The sequence below is a fragment of the Arvicola amphibius genome, chromosome 7 (assembly GCF_903992535.2).
Source record: "Arvicola amphibius chromosome 7, mArvAmp1.2, whole genome shotgun sequence".
Lineage (NCBI taxonomy): Eukaryota > Metazoa > Chordata > Mammalia > Rodentia > Cricetidae > Arvicola > Arvicola amphibius.
Window position 1 is genome coordinate 99,821,486 of NC_052053.1, and position 19,361 is coordinate 99,840,846.

Below are 19,361 nucleotides of genomic sequence, written 5' to 3' on the forward strand. Positions count from 1 at the left end.
TCTGTCCTGGAACTCACAAGGCCTAGACTAAGCTGGCCTTGAACCAATAGAGATTCACTTGTCTCTGCCTCCCAAGTTCTGGGGTTAAAGGCCTGTGCCCACCACCACTTGGATAATTTTTTGTTTGTTTGTTTGTTTGTTTGAGACAGGGTTTCTCTTTATAACAGTCCTGCCTGTCCTACTTGCTTTGTAGACCAAACTGGCCTGGTACCCACTGAGGTCCGCTGGTCTCTGCCTTCCAAGTGCTGAGATTAAAGGCATGTGCCACCACTGCTTGACCTGGATAATTTTTTAAAAACAAAGTAAGTGCTGCAATTTCTTTGGTCACTGAGATGGATAATATTCTTGGTTGTAAGTTGACAGCATCTAGGATTCACTAAAAGCTCAAGCAGCTGGGCACACCTGTGAGGGATTTTTCTTGGTTGACTCATTTGAGGTTAGAAGACCCTTCCCCAAATCTGGGTCACACCTTCTCATGGCAACCTATGTAAAGGACATGGAAGAAAGAAGTGTTTTGGGTTTTGCCTGTTTTCCCATTCTCCCTGGCAGTTTCATCTATTCTGAAGTAGATGAGGCACTCCCTCACTGCTTGCTGGATTCCAGTGTATGTGGAAGACCAAGGGAGACGTCCAACCTCCCGGACTGAACAACTACTGGATTCTTAGACCCATCTGATGGGCAACAGCCATTTTTGTACTAGCTGGACCACAACTTGTAAGCCACTCCAATAGATCCCATATATTTGTTCTTCTATCAGTTCTGTTCCTCAAGAGAACTCTGGCTAATATAGTTGTGCCTCTCCCATTTTTGTACTAGCTGGACCACAGCTTGTAAGCCACTCCAATAGATCCCATATATTTGTCTTTCTATCAGTTCTGTTCCTCAAGAGAACCATGGCTAATATAGTTGTGCCTCTTCCTGAATGTTCCTCTCCCTTCTAGGTCAATTGTTGTGTTCAGGGGCATGTGGGAATTGCACGCATGCACACACATGTATGAATGGCCACTGGCAATTGAATCTTAGGCCTCCAGAAGGCTAAATACTGCTGTTCTACCGAGCTACAGTCTCAGCCTAGAGAAGCAACCGTCAGACCGCTCAGATCAGGCCTGGGCCCTCATAGGGCACGTGAGAATCATGGAAGACTGCTCGCTCTGGTTATTTAAAAAGGACATCCCTCCACTTCCATGCTAACCTGTTGGGTCCATTCTGTAATACCAGCATTGGACAGGTGGAGGTTAGGAGGATGGGAAGTTCAAGATCAGACCTGGCTAAGAAAAGAAAACAAGAAAACAAAACTTCCCCATGTGGCATTATAAACATTCAAGATTGTCCGTTCGTCTTGGCTGAAGTGCCAGGACTCAGGACTGGTGCAGGAATGGGAGGGAAATTTCATTCAGGTTTCCCGCAGGACCCACGACTAGTTGAGAGGCCTATCTGAATTTGGCTTCACTAAGCTGATTTCCCATGCTCTGTATTCCGAATCGCCAAGGTTTTTATTATTATTATTATTATTATTATTATTATTATTATTATTATTATTATTATTATTATTATTTTCCTGTGACAATCATTGTTTTGTACCTCCTAAAAGGAGCTCAGAAAGAACATATTCCATTTAATCTTTACGAACCAAATCGTGGACCTTGAGGTTCAGGCCTTGAACAAAGCAAATTCTAGTTTTTCATAAGCTTCAGTTTCTGCATCTTAGAAATGAGAATAATAATGATGATGAAAACCAAACAGCCCCACCTGGTCTGGCTGCGTCAATGATTAACGTGCATGGAACACAATACGGGCACACAGTGGGTATGCAACACCGTGCGAAGTGTGGACCTTCGGTAACCTGAGGTTTCATGATAACCAGAGTCAATATTGTGCGAGCGGTTCCCTACAACTCCTACAAATCGGGAGGCGACCCTCACCCCACACCTGGAACGCAGGAGTGGCCTGGGCAGGGAGGGCTAAGGAATCTTCACTGCAGCCACTGAGCCACCAGGGCTGCGGGTGAAGTCCTGGCAGGGGAGACTGCAGGCTGAGGATGGGTGGCGGGTGGCGGCTGGGTCGGCGGGGGCAGTGGGCCTGGCGGACACTCGGGCGCCGAAGGAGTTAAACAGGGCCGGGGGCAGAGCGCCTGTCAGACGCGAGCATGTGCAGTTTGCACCGCATCCGTACTATGGGTGAGTGCCGCCGTCGCCGCCTGGGGCTGGGTTCCGTGGGGCAGCAGCCGCTGCAGCTGCCCGGGCCCCGCGCCGCCCCGGCGGCCGCGGACACTCTATGCGGGAATAGTCGCGGGCGGGCGGCGTGGGGGAGGCTTGGCGGGTCACTCGGCGCGGGGGGAGCCCGAGCGCCGGGCGTGGGGGCGGGGAGCAGGCGGTGCAGGAGAGCACCCCGAGTCCCGGCGCGGGAGGAGGAGCGGGAGCCAGCCGGAGAGACCGCGCTCCTGGCCGCACCTGCGTCGGGCAGGCGGTCGCCCGACCCTGCTCTGCCTTGCCCTACCCTCGTCCCCGGCCCCGCACCGGTAGGTGCCCGCGATGCCCGCAGAGAGGCCTTTCTGCCGCGGAGAGAGGTGTCTGAGCGGGGCGGGCAGCGGCCGAGCGCGGGGGCGCGGGTGATGGGGAAGACCCGGCGACCCCGTGTAGGGACACTACCGGATCCCTCTTCTTTGCTTTCGCTTTCGAAGCGGCTGCTGGGGCTGAAGAGCGAGTCGCAGATTAGATGGTGTGTCTGAGCTTGGATTCCCTGCGGGGGATGGGCGCACAGGGGGGCGTGTTGGCGAAAGGGGTGCACACTGGCAACTTTCCCTGCGTGAAACAAAGCGGTGCCGGGTTGAGGCGAAGGTGAAAGATCCAGCTGAGGATCTCAGACCTCTGAAGGTTGACACCTCCCCCCACCCAGTGGTGTGCACCCTGAGGCCCTCTGGAAAGGACAGATGGGGGCGCCAGACTGGAAGGAAGCTGGAGAGCCAGGTCTAGGGAGTGGGAACCACAGACCCTCCTGACTTTGTGGGTCCCAAAGGACCCTATTGCCTTTTCCTCCGTGTGCAAGAAAGAACTGGGTGCTTGATGGTGGGCTGCACTCTTTCGCATTCTTTTTCAGGTGGGTGCCCAGGTCAGTGCCCAGTCCCTGGCTGCCAGTGCTTCATCTGCATTCACCATCTCTGTTTCCTGGTGGGAAATGGAGGGCTGGGATGAGGATCCAGTCAGCCCTGTTTCTGGCAAGGCCGGGGAGGTGTTGTCTTTTTTTCTCCCTTTCTATGACCAGTCAGAAACTGACCCGTTCCCCTTCTTGCCCTCACCGGTTCTCCTCTCTTCCCTGGGGTTTCTCAGGAGGTGGATGTATGATGGCTTCAGGCTCTGAGTTTGTAGTGTCAGGCTCTTTGACACGGTTAGACTTTACTGGAAGGCTCGAGGAAGCTGCATACCAGTGTAACCTTGGGGCTCTGCTCACCCATTATCTCTGCACCCCAATAACAAATGATCTTCCAACTTGAGTTCTCAGGAAACCTAAGTCTCCCCCCCCTTTTTTTCCTGTACCAGGAAGAGGGGTCAAAGAAAGGGCTGGTAAACCTGCCTTAAGAATGGTATAGGATCTTTCTCTTCAGAAGACAAATGGACCGTGTTCCAAAGATTCCCAATCTTTGTCTCCAGGAACCAGGTTCCTCCAGTTTACAGAGCGCTTGCATGTGACCATTGGCTCTTGTCCTGTGGCAGCCCTGCCGTCCAAGAGCTCAGGTCATTTACCTGGTTGGAAGGCAGAGCCCCATCTGCTTCTATGGTCTGACTGAGACAGGAGGTGCAGGACGCTCTGGACTTCTGGGTGATCCTCCTGCGTCTCTCTGAGTAAGCTATGACACGGGTTTGGACCAAGGGTGGGTCCGCAAGGACAGCTAGGTTTAGAGACAGGGAGGTGTGGGCTGAGATGAAGGGTTCTTTGCCCTTTCTGAGACTTCGTGTTGGGAAGCAGAGATAGGTAACACTGGAGATAGAACTCTGGGCTTTGGAGAGAAATGGCAGGTTGATTTAGTGTTGACTTTGGCCACTTCAAGATAGGAGCAAGGAGGGTTCCAGGACTTGTAAGGGGTGACAGGAAAGGGGGGAATTAAGTGCCCTTTGCTCTGTGGTCCTGGAACTAAAGTGGCCAAGGTCAGGTCAGGTGGCTAACTCAAATGACACAGACAGCCCCACTTCAGGAGACTCCTCCCTCCTGCTAGGCAGGCTTGGTTATTGCTCAGTCCAGGTTGGGTTTATCTCAAGCTGTTGATTCACAGCTGAAGATGGTGGCCCTGGCCTGACCTCCCCAGCAGCAAGGGTGCGAAAAGCCTTTTCCATGGACTGATTGTTCTCCAGATACACAGGCTGTGAGGTAAGAAGGTGAAGCTCTTTTGACTCCCTCTTTGAAAGTGACGGGACCCGATTTCCTCCATTTATAAACAGATTTAAGAGCTGGGGGTTCTTGGACGAAAGATATTAGAAGAGTTAGTGGGCTTGATACTACGTTTATCTCAGCTGAATCCAATTTGCCTGTTGTCTCTAAAGGGAAACGCGTCATTTTACAGGGCAGGGCTGAATTACAAGCCTTTGCGATAGGGAAAGATCGGTGTTAGTTTTAAAAGTGTCGTTTTTATCTGAAAAGTTGTCCTAGGGCACAAGGTGGTTCTGCTGCTTGCCTCTGCCCATGGGACACCTTGGGGCTTTCTGAAGGAGATGACAAGCCAGGATGTTAGTGACAGTCACCCTCAAAGCCCTGAAACGGGTCTCTGATGGTGAGGGGGGCCGTGGTATCACAAGGCAGGAAAGTGAGGCAGCTTGGGCTTAGCAGCAGCCTATCAGATCTGGCTGTCCTTGAGGAGGAAAAAGGATAGCTAACACTCCCGCTGCTCGATTGCTCTCAAATGTGTCCCTTTAGTCCCCTCCTCCCCTTCTACCCTCTAATTGCAGACAAGGTGGTTTGGATTTTAGTGGTTTTTTTGGTTTGGTTTGGTTTTTTAATTCTGGAACATTCCTTTTAAAGTGTAAAAAATTTCGGCCTTGGCACCTTCCCAGCTCCTTTTGTTCATACCAAGTGGCGGGGAGAATGGAAAAGGGTTAAGATCATCTGAAATTGGCTATGTTTTCGGCTTCTTCCCCCATGCCTCCTCAGAAACCAGGATGTTGGTTATTGAAAAGTAAAGTGTAAGCCGGTTTGAGGGGAAGGGTCAGGAGCTCGCATGTTTGGTTATGGTCCTTAAGTCACCGACTCTGGTGTACTAACACTCTTTTCTTGGGATCTGAGAAGGTTTAGAATCATTTATCTTATGATTCATGGGTTATACTTTTCCAAGATGCTTGAAGAGATTTTTGACGCTGTAGGTTTGGTTCAGGACGTACATTTGGGTCGAGCATAGTGACAAATGCCTGCAATCTCAGCCCTTAGAAAGTAAAGGCAGGAAGACTTGAGGCCAACCTGCTCTACATATAGAGTTCCAGACCAACCAGGGTTATATAATGGTACTTTGGCTGGGAAAACTAATACACTTGCCTCAGATCAAGCTATGGGATGCTCCAGGCTGCTGTCATTTATGGAAAAAGAAATGGTCTCTCCCTCTGGCACAGTTATCGACCATAAAACTGAGGCTGAATGAGTGGCCCTGCTCATTCGCAGGCTAATGTGGAAAGCCTGCTTACTGCTCACACAAACGAGGCTGCAGGAGTGGGCTCCTGCATGTTTCCACGCAAAGGTTCTACTTAACGTTCGTTTTGACATCAGTTCCCCTACCTATAAATTTAGTGGGGTTGAAATTGTAGGGTGGAATTGGCCCAATGCTCCACCAGAGGATGATTCTCAAAGGAGATGTTCTGTTCCTTTCCAATGCTGACAGTTTTGTGATGGGTTGGACATAGTCAAGTCCAGCAATCCACAGAAAAGACACAGTTACTGCCATTGGCATTTCTGAACTTCTAGACCCCACCATCCCTTTTCCTCTGATGGCTCCTGGGGACTTTGAGACATCCTTGTGTCTATCATGGCTGATGCTGTAGAAAAGACATTAATAGTATGGCAGTCTACATGGGCAGGACTTGAGTCTTACAATTGTTATTTTCTCTGGAATCTTGGCAGCGTACAAAATTTCATTGGCCATGTAGTGTTGGGAGACCTAATTGATAAGGGGACATGATTAGTGAGAACATTTCTGTCATATCTCTTCTCTCCAGAGGCCCCACGTTTGGAGCATACTGGGTCATCCTCTTCTGGATGCTTTGCCCCTGGGCTCGAATGATGAATGAATGTCTCAGTTTTTAAGAGGCCCCTCTACCACATGAGCTTTGGGACTGGTCCATTTTCACAAGAGAGGTTTTTTTTTGTTTGTTTGTTTGTTTTTTGTTTTTGGTTTTTCGAGACAGGGTTTCTCTGTGGCTTTGGAGCCTGTCCTGGAACTAGTTCTTGTAGACCAGGCTGGTCTCGAACTCACAGAGATCCGCCTGCCTCTGCCTTCCGAGTGCTGGCATTAAAGGTGTGCGCCACCATCACCCGGCCACAAGAGAGGTTTTAGTAGGACCTTGATACCTACCCTGGGTCTAGAGATGCTAGCAGAGAGATTGAAGGGCCACAGAGAGAGAGGGTTCTTCTCTGAACTTCCGAGGAAGCAGTTCCTACTTTGAGATACATGTACACACAAGGCTTCAGTCCGTGCAGCAAGAAGCCTGACTTCTAGCTAGTAATGGCCGTTCTATGGACCACCAACAAGGGATCTATTTTGCTATCATTTAAAATTTTTGAGAATTGTATATATGATTACTGTATTTACCTCGTTTCCCTTCCTCTTCCCTTCTAATTCCACCAGTGCCCCTGTTTCCTCTCATGACTGCTTTATCTAGGACCTGTTTCATACATAGCCTACTGAGTATGGTAGCCTACATAGCCTACATCATGGTAGATGTGTTTGGGGGTGACCACTTACTTAGGCTTGGATAAATCAAGGGGCTCCTCTCTAAAGAAAACTGATTTTCCTTCTCTCCGAAGTCAATGATTGCCTGTAGGTGGACCTTATTAAATTTCCCCCATCCATGTTGGTATGCCAAATGGTGTGGTCATTGTGTACGTCTTGTATAGGCAACCATGTTGTTGAGATTTCATGGGTATGGTGTCCCTGTCATGTCTGGAAGATGCTGTCTAGTAGCAGGCATCCTGCCTGGCCTATTGCCAGAAGAAACTTCTTTCATGAGAGGCGAGAGCTACAGTTGTCTGTGGGTACAAGGATAAGCATTTAGAGTACTGTTAGAAATTATACTGGTCTAGGAAACGGGCAGTGGTGGGTTCTTCTCTATGGTCCATGACCTCTTCAGACATGAGGAACTAGCTAGTTTCCAGTACCTGGTATCACTTCCCTTCTGTTAAGCAGACTTTTAAGTCCAATTAGATAACTGTTGGTTAGCACTCCCAAGATAAAAAGGCAGTTATTGCACCATGGGGGATGTCTTGCTAGGCCAGCCCCTGTTATGGTTCCTAGCCCTTCATCTGGGCTGGGCTGACGATTGCTTTTCTCCCTTGACAGCTTGCAGAACACCTTCTAATACTATGAGAGTTAGTGCTCAGGGAGGACCACGGATCTGCTTCTAGCACATGCACAACTGCCATTGTCTGTCTAAAGGGTGTTCTTAACTACAGTCTCCATCTTAGTTCCCAATACACACACACACACACACACACACACACACACACATCCAAATCCAGGAATAAGGAACCTGAACATTGGTCACACTTTTATCTATATCATAATACAAATATGGAGAATAAATATTGCTATCATTGGACAGCATAAGCAGCAGCTCCAGAGTTTTCTCTGATATTCTGCAGGGATTTTTTTTTTTTTGCTTGCCCAAAGCAATGAGGCGACTTCTTATACTGACCTAATATAGGTGCCTTCAAAGTTTCCTATGCCCGCGCAGTTCCTGGCATGTGAGAGCACTTATTAAATCGCCAGCTGTGATAGTTGAGTGTCGTCAGACATCTAGGCTTCTAGGTCACTGGACAATGATATTTTTCTAAGGAAACTGAAGACTGCCAACATTTCCAAAATCAGGAAATCTGGGAATGCTCCCCAACTCACTTGCTCAGTTGACCTTGGGTGACCCATTTCAGTGCTCTGAGACTTAATTCCACAAATGGAATTTCAACTGGCTTCAGCGGTCAGGGCATTAACAGTTGGCAGTCACCGTGTATTGAATACTTACCATATGCCAGGCACTGGGCTAAGTACTTTTCATAGGTTCTCCTCTCCCATCAGTGAGACAGCTACTATCGATTATCCCCATTTTACAGCGGGAAAGATTGCGCTTCTTCAAGAGTGATTGCATCTCTCATACAGCTAGAGAGTGTCTGGACTGGGACTTGAACTGAGATCTGGTTCTGCTGCAGGTTGTGGGTGTTGAATTGGTTGAGCGGTAGAACAAACGTCGGTGAGTGACTGAAAGTGGATGTGGTGTGGGCATAGAAGGAGAGCTCAATGGGGGTTAAACATGGCCAGCAAAAGGAAGATGGACATACAGAGTCTTGAAAACTAGCATCCTCATGAGTGTTCAGAAGAGGGCGGTGCCTGCACCCTGCAGTGGGTAGACCAGATGGCCTGGAAGTTATCGTAAAGGGAACAGACTTTCTGCTTGGCATAGCAATGTATCTTATAAACCCCATTTTATTCTAATGTTAACATTTTCTTCTTGTTTAACAGGCTCTTGGGCAGCATTTTCCTTTCTGTTACCCTCCTGCCTGTCCACAGCAGTTCATATTAGCAAATTCTTGAGTCTAGTCTTGGTCTTCTAAGCTCTTCCCTGTCCATAACTATCCATCTGGGGAATTTGATTATGTCTTAAATCCCAGATATTGTTTACAAAGTACAAAAAAATTAGATAGACTAGGGGTCCAATCCCCAGCATTAAAAAAATCAGTATACCTTATATCTATCAGATTACCCTATATTCATCAGGCTACCCTATTCTGAGAAAGGATTTATGGTCACCAATTACTCCGTTTAGAGATAACCAGTTTCTTCAATGGTAACTGTCCTCATTCCTAGACAATTTGACTTTATGTCTCGTATCATTTGGAGATGATTATGGAGACAAATGAGGATTATGGAGCTGGCCTGAAGGAGGTGGGCTGGCCATATTAGAGTTGTTGAGATGCTATTTGATAGAATTACATGGTAGGGACAAGGAGACAAATTCTGGACTCAGTTCAGTGACTCTGTACATGGGATGCGAATTTTCTGGCTTTTGGTTTCCTTGTGTATAAAATAGGAAATGCCAGATGAGACTGACTCTAACCTCCCTTCTAGGAAGTGTACTGGATGACCCAGTGGGCTAGGGGTAATTTTGGCCTTTCTCAGGGAAAATTCACTCTGCAGCTGAAGGAAGTCGGAGCTGGGCAAGCTGGCGTGGAGTGGAAGGAGGATGAAGCCATACTGGAGGTTAAGGGGCAAACATAAGCGCTGTCTAGTGAAGGGTAGCAGGACTGGCACCCCTTTATCCCACTGAGCAGTGGAAAGGTGGAGTTTGTGCCTTTTCCCCCACTCCTCCCCACAGCACAGTGAGCACCCTTTGCTGCCTCTTAAACCTTAAGCGAGCCCTCCCGCGGCCCCAGGACAATCTCCAGGGACTGCCCGTCCACAGCTGTGCGGTTGTGAATGTCTCACATTCTGCATTTAGGTTGGCAGAGTCGCTTCTCCTCCTCCCCTGCTGCTTCCTAAGGCTCCAGGACTTCAGGACCTTGCTTGAAACGTTCTGGGTGACACAGTGTGTGTGAGGCCCCACCTCTCCTGCTGCCCTATCTCTGCCTGAAGGAGCAAGGCCAAGCCGTGAACTCAGCCGGCTGTGCTAGAGGTCATTTGAGGACGGCCATTTGTATAAGGATCTGCTCAGTCTCTTTTGTCCTCTGCTTTGAATTTTTTGTATTCAAAGTTGAGGAGCAAGTGAGTTCCCACTGAACCCACCGAACCAATCATTTCTGTCCCCGATTTCTATGCCTTTCCCTCCTTGCTCCCTCTGAGGGTATGAGAGACTCTTTTAAAATCTTAGATTAAGAGTGTGCGTGTTTTGCCTGCATGTATGTCTATGCACCATGTGTTTGTAGTACCCATGAAGGCCAGAAGAGGGCATTGGATCCCCTAGAACTAGGGTTACAGAAGGTTATAACCTGCAAGGGGATTCCGGAACTCAAACCTGGATCCTCTGGAAGAGCAAGCCAGCCACTTCTTGAGCTCCATGGTAGGCCACTTTAACTACAAGGACGACCATTTCACTCTGTTAACTATTCATGAAACAGTACGGTGTCCCATGAGGCCTTTATGTTTGCTCAGTGAATTTTGTTCTTTCCCTGCCTAAGGATGAACAGCCAATCAGGCTTTCTAAATTTCCTGGTTATTCATAGGCAGTAGAGGGTCCTGTGGTCACTTTGGGTCACAAACATGGCCCCAATTCAGTACTTCATACATCCGCGTCTTTGTCACTGAACTGCAAAGGACAGGGAAGTGTTCCGTGGCCAGCACTATAGTTTCCTGAGCCCACCTTGTATTTAATGCCGAGTCTTTCTCTTGTGCCCACGCTTATGGGTTTCTCAGAGAGCGCTCTTTGCCCAGCTGCTGAGATATTCACAATGGAAAAATTTATCATTGGACATGGTGACTCATGCTTATGATCCCAGCGTCAGGGAGGTTGAATTAAGAGGTTTACCACAAGTTCAAGACCAGTACAGGCTGCATAGTGAGTTCTGGGATAGCCTGGGCTATAAAGTGATACCTTTTCTCAAAACAAACAAACAAAGAGCAAATTACCCTTCATTGCACATCATTGCTCTTGCTTTTGGGTCCAGTCTCTTTCTACTAAATCTCTTTAGTCTTCCCAAATAGGTCCTCAGGATGAGATCTGCACTCGCCCACTCATGCTGGTCCTAGATATGATATGCTAATCCCATATCATCTGGAGCAGTGAACCCGGAGTACAGATTTACTCCCCCGCTCAGCGGTCTCCCTCCATCTTCCAGCAGCTGATGGCCAGTCTGGCTCACCATCTGCCTACCCCTGCCCTGTCTTCTCACCTGCAGGGGCCAGACACCAAGTTTCCTGAGTGGTCCTGTGGTGTGGTTGCTCTTCTCACCACCCAGCCCTCAGAGCAAATTCTCTGTGGCGGGAGGGTGAGGTCATAGCAGCGCCCTCCACCTCCACGTTCCTCTGCGCGGATGTTCTCCAGTGCCCGCCTGGTCTGACCCTTTGTGCCCGCCGTGTTTGTGCCCGCCGTGTGAGGGAGGAGCTCGCACACCTTTTTTGGAGAATGCTCATCCTTGACTGGTCTCGCACAGGAGAACACCGCATCTTTTGTATCTTGGTGCCTTAGTTACGATTTCTGACGTGGCATTTTCTTATGTGTGTTTTATTAAAACTATCGGGGCTGGAGGGATGGCTCAGTAGTTAAAAGAGCACCTCTGGATTGCTTATCACACATAATAAAGGCTACATACACAGCTGCTGTGCTGTATTGTTTGTACATGTTCAGTATAAACACAATATATAGAGAGGAGCGATCTAGAGATCCTCTAGAGGACCCAAGTTCTGTTCCCAACAACTACCTACAACTCCAGCTCCAGGGGGATCCAATGCCTCTGATCTCTGTGAGCATTGCCACTCATTTGCATATGCCCACAGACAGGCACATATGTGTGTGTGTGTGTGTGTGTGTTTGTGTGTGTTAAAAATACTCTGGCGCACACCTTTAATCTCAGCACTCGGGAGGTAGAGGCAGGCAAAATTCTGTGTTTGAGGCCAGCCTGGTCTACAGAGCAAGTACCAGGATGGTCTGGGCTACACAGAGAATCCCTATCACGAGAAACTGAAAACCAAACAGATAAACAACAACAAAGAACCATGACTGTCAGGCTGGGTGTGGGAGGAGTATGGTGCTCGGCACTCAGGATGCTGAAGCAGGAGACAGGATCATTTCTTGAGGCTGGGGAGATGACTCCATCGGTAAAGCACTTGCCATGCAATCATGAGGGCCGGAGTGTGGACCCCAGAACCTGTGTGAAATTGAGGCATCTATGACCCCAACACTAGGAAGGCAGAGACGGTGGATCCCTGAAGCTTGCTGGTCCACCGGCCTACCTGAATCAGCGAATGGAAAGTTCAGTAAGAGATTCGGTCTCAAAACTGAGGTGGAGGAAGACGAATGTCAGCCTATGGCCTCTACGCATGATGCATCTGCACACACACACACACATCCCACAGGAACATGCACATACGTGAACATACACATGCACACAGAGTTGTTGATCTACTAGGTTAATGAGAACAACTAACATTTATTGAGTTCTTACATAGACACTCCCTTATATCCAAAGGCTGTTCATCCCTGGATTCAATCACTTGTTTATTAAAACAGTTCAGAAAAATATATTGTGCTTATACTGAACATGTACAGACAATACAGCACAGCAGTGGTGTATGTAGCATTTATTATGTATGTTAAGCAATCAGAGGTGATTTATATGCAGTTAGAGAATCTGCATTTCTGCAGATTCTGGTATTTGTGGGTGTTCCCTAGAAGCAGTGGCCTTCAGACGCGAAGAGGGTCACTGTAGTGCTAAGTGCTCTTTTTAGTACTGCGGACGTGCACTCTCCATCCCCACGAGGGAGGTCTTTGTGTTATCTCTATTTTACAAATGAATAAACTGAGGCAAAGGGAGGTCAAATCAATTTGTCTAAGGTCACCTAGTTGGCTTCAGCGTTGGGATTTGAATGGAAGAAATCTGACCCCAGAGTGTGCACTTTAAACCACACTGCTCTCCTGCCTCCCATAAGGGAGGGGTCGTGAAGATGACACACATGCTTGACAGATGCTGGTTTTGGAGGTTCCTCACTCTGCATGAGAGCACTCCCTGCTTGCTTTTTCCTCTCCCCACCTCCCCATCCCAACAGTTCCCTCTGTGTTCTTCTGTCAGAGTCGAATCCACCTGCCTAAATGACCTGTCATGCACAAGCTCCCACTGCCTCCCACGGATGTGCTGTCTGTCTGTCTGTCTGCATTAGAGCTCATCTTAGCTACAGAAGTATATTTGGCCCCAACTACTGCTAGTATCTTTCAACTTCTCTTGTCATTCATCATTAAGTTGCTGTTATTGCATGTTTTTTATGCCAAGGACAGTGAAAATGAAGTTGGCAATTGTAGCTTCTCTTCTCTCTGTGTCTCCAATTGCTTATTGCTAACCTATGCAAAGCCCTGGCTTCTCTAAAGAGCCTTTGTTCCATTGCTTTGAAGATGTGGGTGTGGATTAGGTCCCTTCAATTTGCAATAGTCTATATCTATTTACCTTTTAAGAATTGTGTAATTGTGTCTGCCTGAGTGTGTGTTTGTGCACCACGCAGATGAAGGAGCCTGTGGAGGTCAGAAGAGGGTGTGGAATTTTCTGGAACTGGAGTGACAGGTAGTTGGGAGCTACCACATATTATTTACCTTTTTGCTTTCTACTAGCTTTTAGGATTTGGAGGGTGCGAGACTCCACACAAGGTTTACGTACCGAAGATAGGTATAATATTAGTTGGGGAAATAATTCCTGCAATGTCTGTTCTAGACTCGAGCAACTTTTAGAAATCCCATTCTCTGGATGATCATGGTTTTAGTGAGGGCTCTGTGGATTTGCTCTTTTCAGAGTGAATTTAAAACAGACACTCAGGTCCGATCTGCTGCCTTTCCCCTTTCGGAGACCTAATTAACAGTCACCATGCCACGGGTCTCTTTAATGACAATGAAATATGAACATCCTTAAACTGAGAGTTAACATGACAGAGTGTGTGTGTTCACAGGCGTCACGGCAGGGGTGTTAGTATGTTTATCTAAGGGAAGATTCCCTACCCCACGGCTATGGGAATCGTGTCATTTACAGTATGTGCTCAGAATTACTTTTTCAGAAATCTAAAACATTCTGAATCCCAAGGGTGTTGGCTCTGATGGTGGGGCGGGTCCTTGAACTCTTCAAATGTTACAGAACGCCAGAGAAGTCTCCACTTCATTGACCTCTCCTGCACCCCAGCCCTGGTTCCCATGAAACTGATGCCATTGGCCACAATTTATTGTTTTATTTTTTTGTTTTGTTTTTTTGAGACAAACCAATATTGACTTATTTATGAGTTTTGGTAAAGTTTGGTTTATTTCATAAATTCACTATTTATACCATGGTTGGCTATGTTTTAGGTATTATAGTAAAGTAGATTTTTTTTCTATGATCTCTTCTAATTGGTTCCTTTTTTTTTTTTTCTTTTTTTGGTTTTTCAAGACAGGGTTTCTCTGCAGCTTTTTTAGAGCCTGTCCTGGAACTAGCTCTTGTAGACCAGGCTGGCCTCGAACTCACAGAGATCCGCCTGCCTCTGCCTCCCGAGTGCTGGGATTAAAGGCGTGCGCCACCACCGCCCGGCTGGTTCCTTTTTTTAAAAAAAAATGTATATGCGTGCCCTGTCTACATGAACAACTTTATGCCAGAAAAGGGCATCAAATCCCTCCAAATAGATGGTTGTGAGCCACCATGTGGTTGCTGGAAACTGAACTCAGGACCTCTAGAAGAGCAACCATTGCTCCTAACTGCTAAGCCATATTATGTATTAATTCTGCCACCAATTCTTCATTTATTCTTTATTAGATCTCTCAGATTTTTAAAATGTTTCATTAAAATACTATTTATGGTAGCTGGAGAAATGGCTCAGTGGTCGAGAGCTCTTACTATTCTTTTTTTTTTTTTTGGTTTTTCGAGACAGGGTTTCTCTGTAGCTTTTGGAACCTGTCCTGGAACTAGCTCTTGTAGACCAGGCTGGCCTCGAACTCACAAAGATCCACTTGCCTCAGCCTCCCAAGTGCTGGGATTAAAGGCGTGCGCCACCACCGCCCGGCTAGCTCTTACTATTCTTGTGGAATACCTGATCCCAGTACACATGTTAGGTGGCTCACCTTGGCCTGTAACTGCAGCTCCAGGGGATCCCATATACATATGTGTGTGTGTGTGTATAAAATTTAAAAAATACTCTGACGCACGCCTTTAATCTCAGCTTCCAGAAGATGTACATGTAAACGTAAATTAGACACACACACAAAATCTTCGTTACTAAGTTTTTAAATTTTAGACTTCAAGCAAGTGGTGTTAGTTGGTTTTTAAGCTGAGGTTTGCTATGTAGCACCAGCTGGCCTTGAACTCGAAACCTTCCTGCCACAACCTCCCAAGTGTGGTGATGACTGTCACAGCACTGCAACACCAAGATTGCCAGTGCCTTTCTTGCCTCACCTGGTCCTGGCCTACAGCTTGGTCCCTGAAGAACTCTTGAACCTCTAAGACTGTGGCTTCAAGATGACCTGGGACCCACCTGCTAGAGGCTATGCCTTGTTCCCTCCTTGGCATACTAGCCCACATGAATAGGCTTGATGTTTTCTGGAAGCATCTCCTATACTTGTGTGTTTCTTTGGAGCACACGGCCTCGTTTCTCCTATTCCATCTGGGAAGTGATACAACTTCTTATTGACCATCAGTTTGTTTATTAATCCCTACAGTTGTGTTGACTGGGAATTTTATGATTGATTTATTTAGATCGGCTATTTGAGATAAGGTCTCACTGTGAGTCTAGGCTGGCCTAAGACTGGTGATGTAATTGTCTTCCTGCCTCATCTTCCCAAGTGCTGAGAATTACAAGTATAAGGCACCACTCCTGTTGATCACACATCTGAAAATTAAAATCTAGATTCAAATGCTCATGGGAAATACAAAAACAACAAAGACATGAAAAAAATGATAGAATATATCATTGCGTTCCCTTTCTCCTCCTCTTGTTCCTCTTCTTTTTTAAAAAAATATGTATTTATTTACTATAGATACAGTATTCTGTCTTCATGTGTGCCTGCATGCCAGAAGAGGCACCACATCTCATTCAGATGGTCGTGAGCCACCACGTGGTTGCTGGGAATAGAACTCAGGACCTCTGGAAGAGCAACCAGTGCTCTTAACCGCCAAGCCATCTCTCCAGCCCCCATTCCTCTTCTTTTTGCTAGGAAACTGGGAGGAATTGGGATGCAAAGTTGTACGTTGACCAGCCATAAGCCCTGTTTCTCAACCTTCCACAAGGCAGGTCCTTTTCTCTTAACCCCTCCATGTCCTTTGTGCTATGAGAGACACAGGAATCAACTATCCTCTCTCACTCACAGGGCACATACCCTTTGACTTTGTCCCTGTTGAGACATGATGGCTAGGCCTGTGGAAGGCCTGGCCGTGTCCCCTGACTGTTAACTGACCAGCCCCTCTAGAGGCTGAGTGGTAAACACTTCTAGCTCTGCCATTTTAACCCCTTGGGAAGTCTCTGGGCTGCCCCCTTTCTCTGTCCCTACTGCCCACGGTTCCTGATGAGATGGCACTTTCCACAGCATCCCTAGGCATCCTCTTGCATACTGTTTACGCATCTTCATCTCCATTATGAGGCTATCCCACAGACTCAGCTTGGCACCTGTTTCTTGGGCTCCCTCTAAACACATCTCGGCCTCCAGACACGGAACCCTTTGCCATCTCCCCGCCCTCTCCAGTGCTTTCTGTTGTTACATTGAGCCAGAAAATGCTGAGCTGTAGTAGAACTTGAATTAGTTAGGTCAATGACATTTCCCGAAGGTGCTCAATTGAAGATTGGCCATATCATCTAGATATTGATCGTTTGGGAGCGCCAGTCTGTACCAGGAAAAGACCAGTGTCTTTATTCTGCAGGACAGATCACTTGAATTGACCCTAATTTTCTGCCCACCTTCATACCCCTTCACTTTTTAAAAAAATATTTATTTATTTATTTATTTATTTAGTATACAGTATTCTGTCTGCTTGTCTGCCTGCAGGCCAGAAGAGGGCACCAGACCTCATTATAGATAGTTGTGAGCCACCATGTAGTTGCTGGGAATTGAATTCAGGACCTTTGGAAGAGCAGGAAATCCTCTTAACCGCTGAGCCATCTCTCCAGCCCCCCCCCCCCTTCACTTTTAAAGTTGACGTAACCTACAACGATACACCCTTCTAGTCAGCAAGTTCATAGTGCTTCCTGATTACTCTAAATAAAATTCACATAATCTGAATAAAATTCATAGACACTGACACCTACCTATATATACTTAAACTTTTGTCTATTTTCTCAGTACTGGAGATCAAATCCAGGGCTGTACATGAAAAACAAGGGTCCATCACTGAGTTACAGCCCCACCCCTTATCCCTTGTTTGTTATTATTGGTTTTGTGTTTCCTCTCTCTCTCTCTCTCTCTCTCTCTCTCTCTCTCTCTCTCTCTCTCTCTCTCTCTCTCTCTCCCTCTCCCTCTCTCTCTCAGAGGGGATACTGGAGGTTGTTCCAGGACCTTACCACTGAGTTCATCCCAAGTCCTTTTATATATTTATTTTAAAGCAGGGTCTCACTAAGTTGCCCAGGCTTGCCTTAAACTCACTTTATAGTCCAGTGAAGCCTTAAACTTTGATCCTTCCTGACTCAGTCTCCCAAGTAGCTGGGATTAGAGGCATGAGCCACCACACAGGTCTTTCGGGTTTTTGTTTTGTTTTGCTTTTGAGAGATAGTCTTGATTAGCTCAGGTTAGCCTCGACTGTTGCCCAGGCTGACCTCAAACTCTCTCACACCTCTAGCCTTTGCCTCCCGAGTGCTGAGATTACAAGTAGGTGCAACCACACATCAAGTCTTTAAAGTCAGTATGGAAAGTTAACTTTAATCTTAAAAATAAATAAAGGAAGAAATTAGTTATCCTGTAATATCATATATTTAGTACGTAATTGCTTTGGCACAATTACCTGAAAGTCAGAGGCTGAAATCTTTGCATAGTAACCACTGAGAATTGGGTGCCCAGAAATTAGATACAGGTGTTGTTGTGGGTGACTCAACATACCTGAAAGGTGATACTGAGACTCATGTCATCCTCCAAAATGATGACCATTTCTTGGTAACGTCCCAGAGGATATGAAGCAGGATATCCTTTCAATTTACATGTTAATAGCATTCCTGGCCAATGCAGCATCCAGCCAAGCCATGCTTAGTCTAAGTGTGGTGGTGTACACCTGTGATCCCAAGCTGTGGCAAGAGGATTTCTATTGGAGGCCAGCCATATAGACATACTGATACTCTTGCCTCAACCAAACCAAAATAAAAACAACAAAAATCATGCAAAAGGGACTGGGAATCTGTCTCAGGGGTCTTGTGCTTGCCTAGCAGAATAAGGCCCTGGGTTCAATCCCCAACACCTCAAAACAAATATAATTATAATCATAATTTAGCATGTTCTTTTCCTTCAAACACTCTAAAGTTATAGAACAGCAGAATGCTGGCCAATGGCGTTCCACTTCTCAGAACCTGTAGGACTACTGTGGTATCAATAGAGTTTATTTGGAAGCCATGGCCAACATGGAAGAGCCTGGCTGTGCTGAGCCTGAACCCACTGAGTCATGGCTTCTCCACACCTGGCTTCCTCATCCTTCTCCTGTCAGTAGAGGCTGACTTTGTCACTCACGCAGATGGCACAGAAGAGTGTGACTGATGTTAGTCAGCTTTATTGCACACAGAGGGATATTAAAGCAGCGCTGGGCCTCTCGTTAGCTTCTTACTGCCTGCCAAGACAAGACTTGAACCTGCTGAAGGGTAAGAGGCCTAGGAGTTGTTAATATTGTGAGCTCACTGAATGGTTCGACCAGCACTGTCCTGGGACCCTGGAGAATTAGGTACCTTCAGGAGACTGGGGGCAGGATTGTGCTGGACTCTTCCCATGGAGAGTGATTTCTTTTTCTTTTTGTTCGAGATGGTCATCTTTGTGTGTGTGTGTGTGGTGAAGGACAAGTAGGTGAACAAAGATGAATGAAGGGGACATTCCAGATGGAGTTGGGGGGATTCCGAGCAGAGACACCAAGAGGCTAGAATATGTGTTGGAGGGACAGCCAGTTATGGACAGCCTGGTTGGTATACGAGACAGAACCTAATGATTTTTGCTTTGTTCAACAAAATCCTATTAAGTAGTTATGTCATGGTAGATATTTTAAAAAGTAGCTTCTGGGGCCAACTAAATGGCTCAGTGGGTAAAGGCACTTGCCACCAAGCCTGATGACTTGAGTTTAACCCAAGGAGCCCCATGGTGGAGGAGAGAACCGACTCCTACTTGTCTTACTTTAAATCACTTCATCCTGCTGTCTTTGTTGATCCGTTCCTCTTGAGCTTTCTGGTCACTTCTCTGGGAATGTCAGTTCTGAGCACTGGCACCACCCACCACTCGTATGGTGTCGTCCCCAGAAGGATGGGATATGCCTGCTGGGTACCATCATGATCTAGATGTCTCCTGGTCTCT

At 47.0% G+C, this 19,361-nt stretch overlaps 1 protein-coding gene across 7 annotated transcripts in view; it reads left to right on the plus strand.

Moving 5' to 3' along the window:
- The first annotated feature begins 1,834 nt into the window (after positions 1–1,834).
- Positions 1,835–19,361, plus strand: part of Tmem229b (transmembrane protein 229B) — a 38,136-nt gene continuing 20,609 nt past the window's right edge. For 3 of the 7 annotated variants that reach the window (XM_038337969.1, XM_038337965.1, XM_038337970.1), the window contains exons 1-3: positions 1,835–2,177; positions 3,648–3,839; positions 4,268–4,362. The gene's annotated coding sequence lies outside the window, so the exon portion shown is untranslated. Of the gene's footprint in view, positions 2,178–2,387; positions 2,519–2,557; positions 3,097–3,647; positions 3,840–4,267; positions 4,363–19,361 lie in introns of those variants that run through there. The other 4 variants (XM_038337966.1, XM_038337967.1, XM_038337972.1 and 1 more) reach the window with 4 other exon arrangements.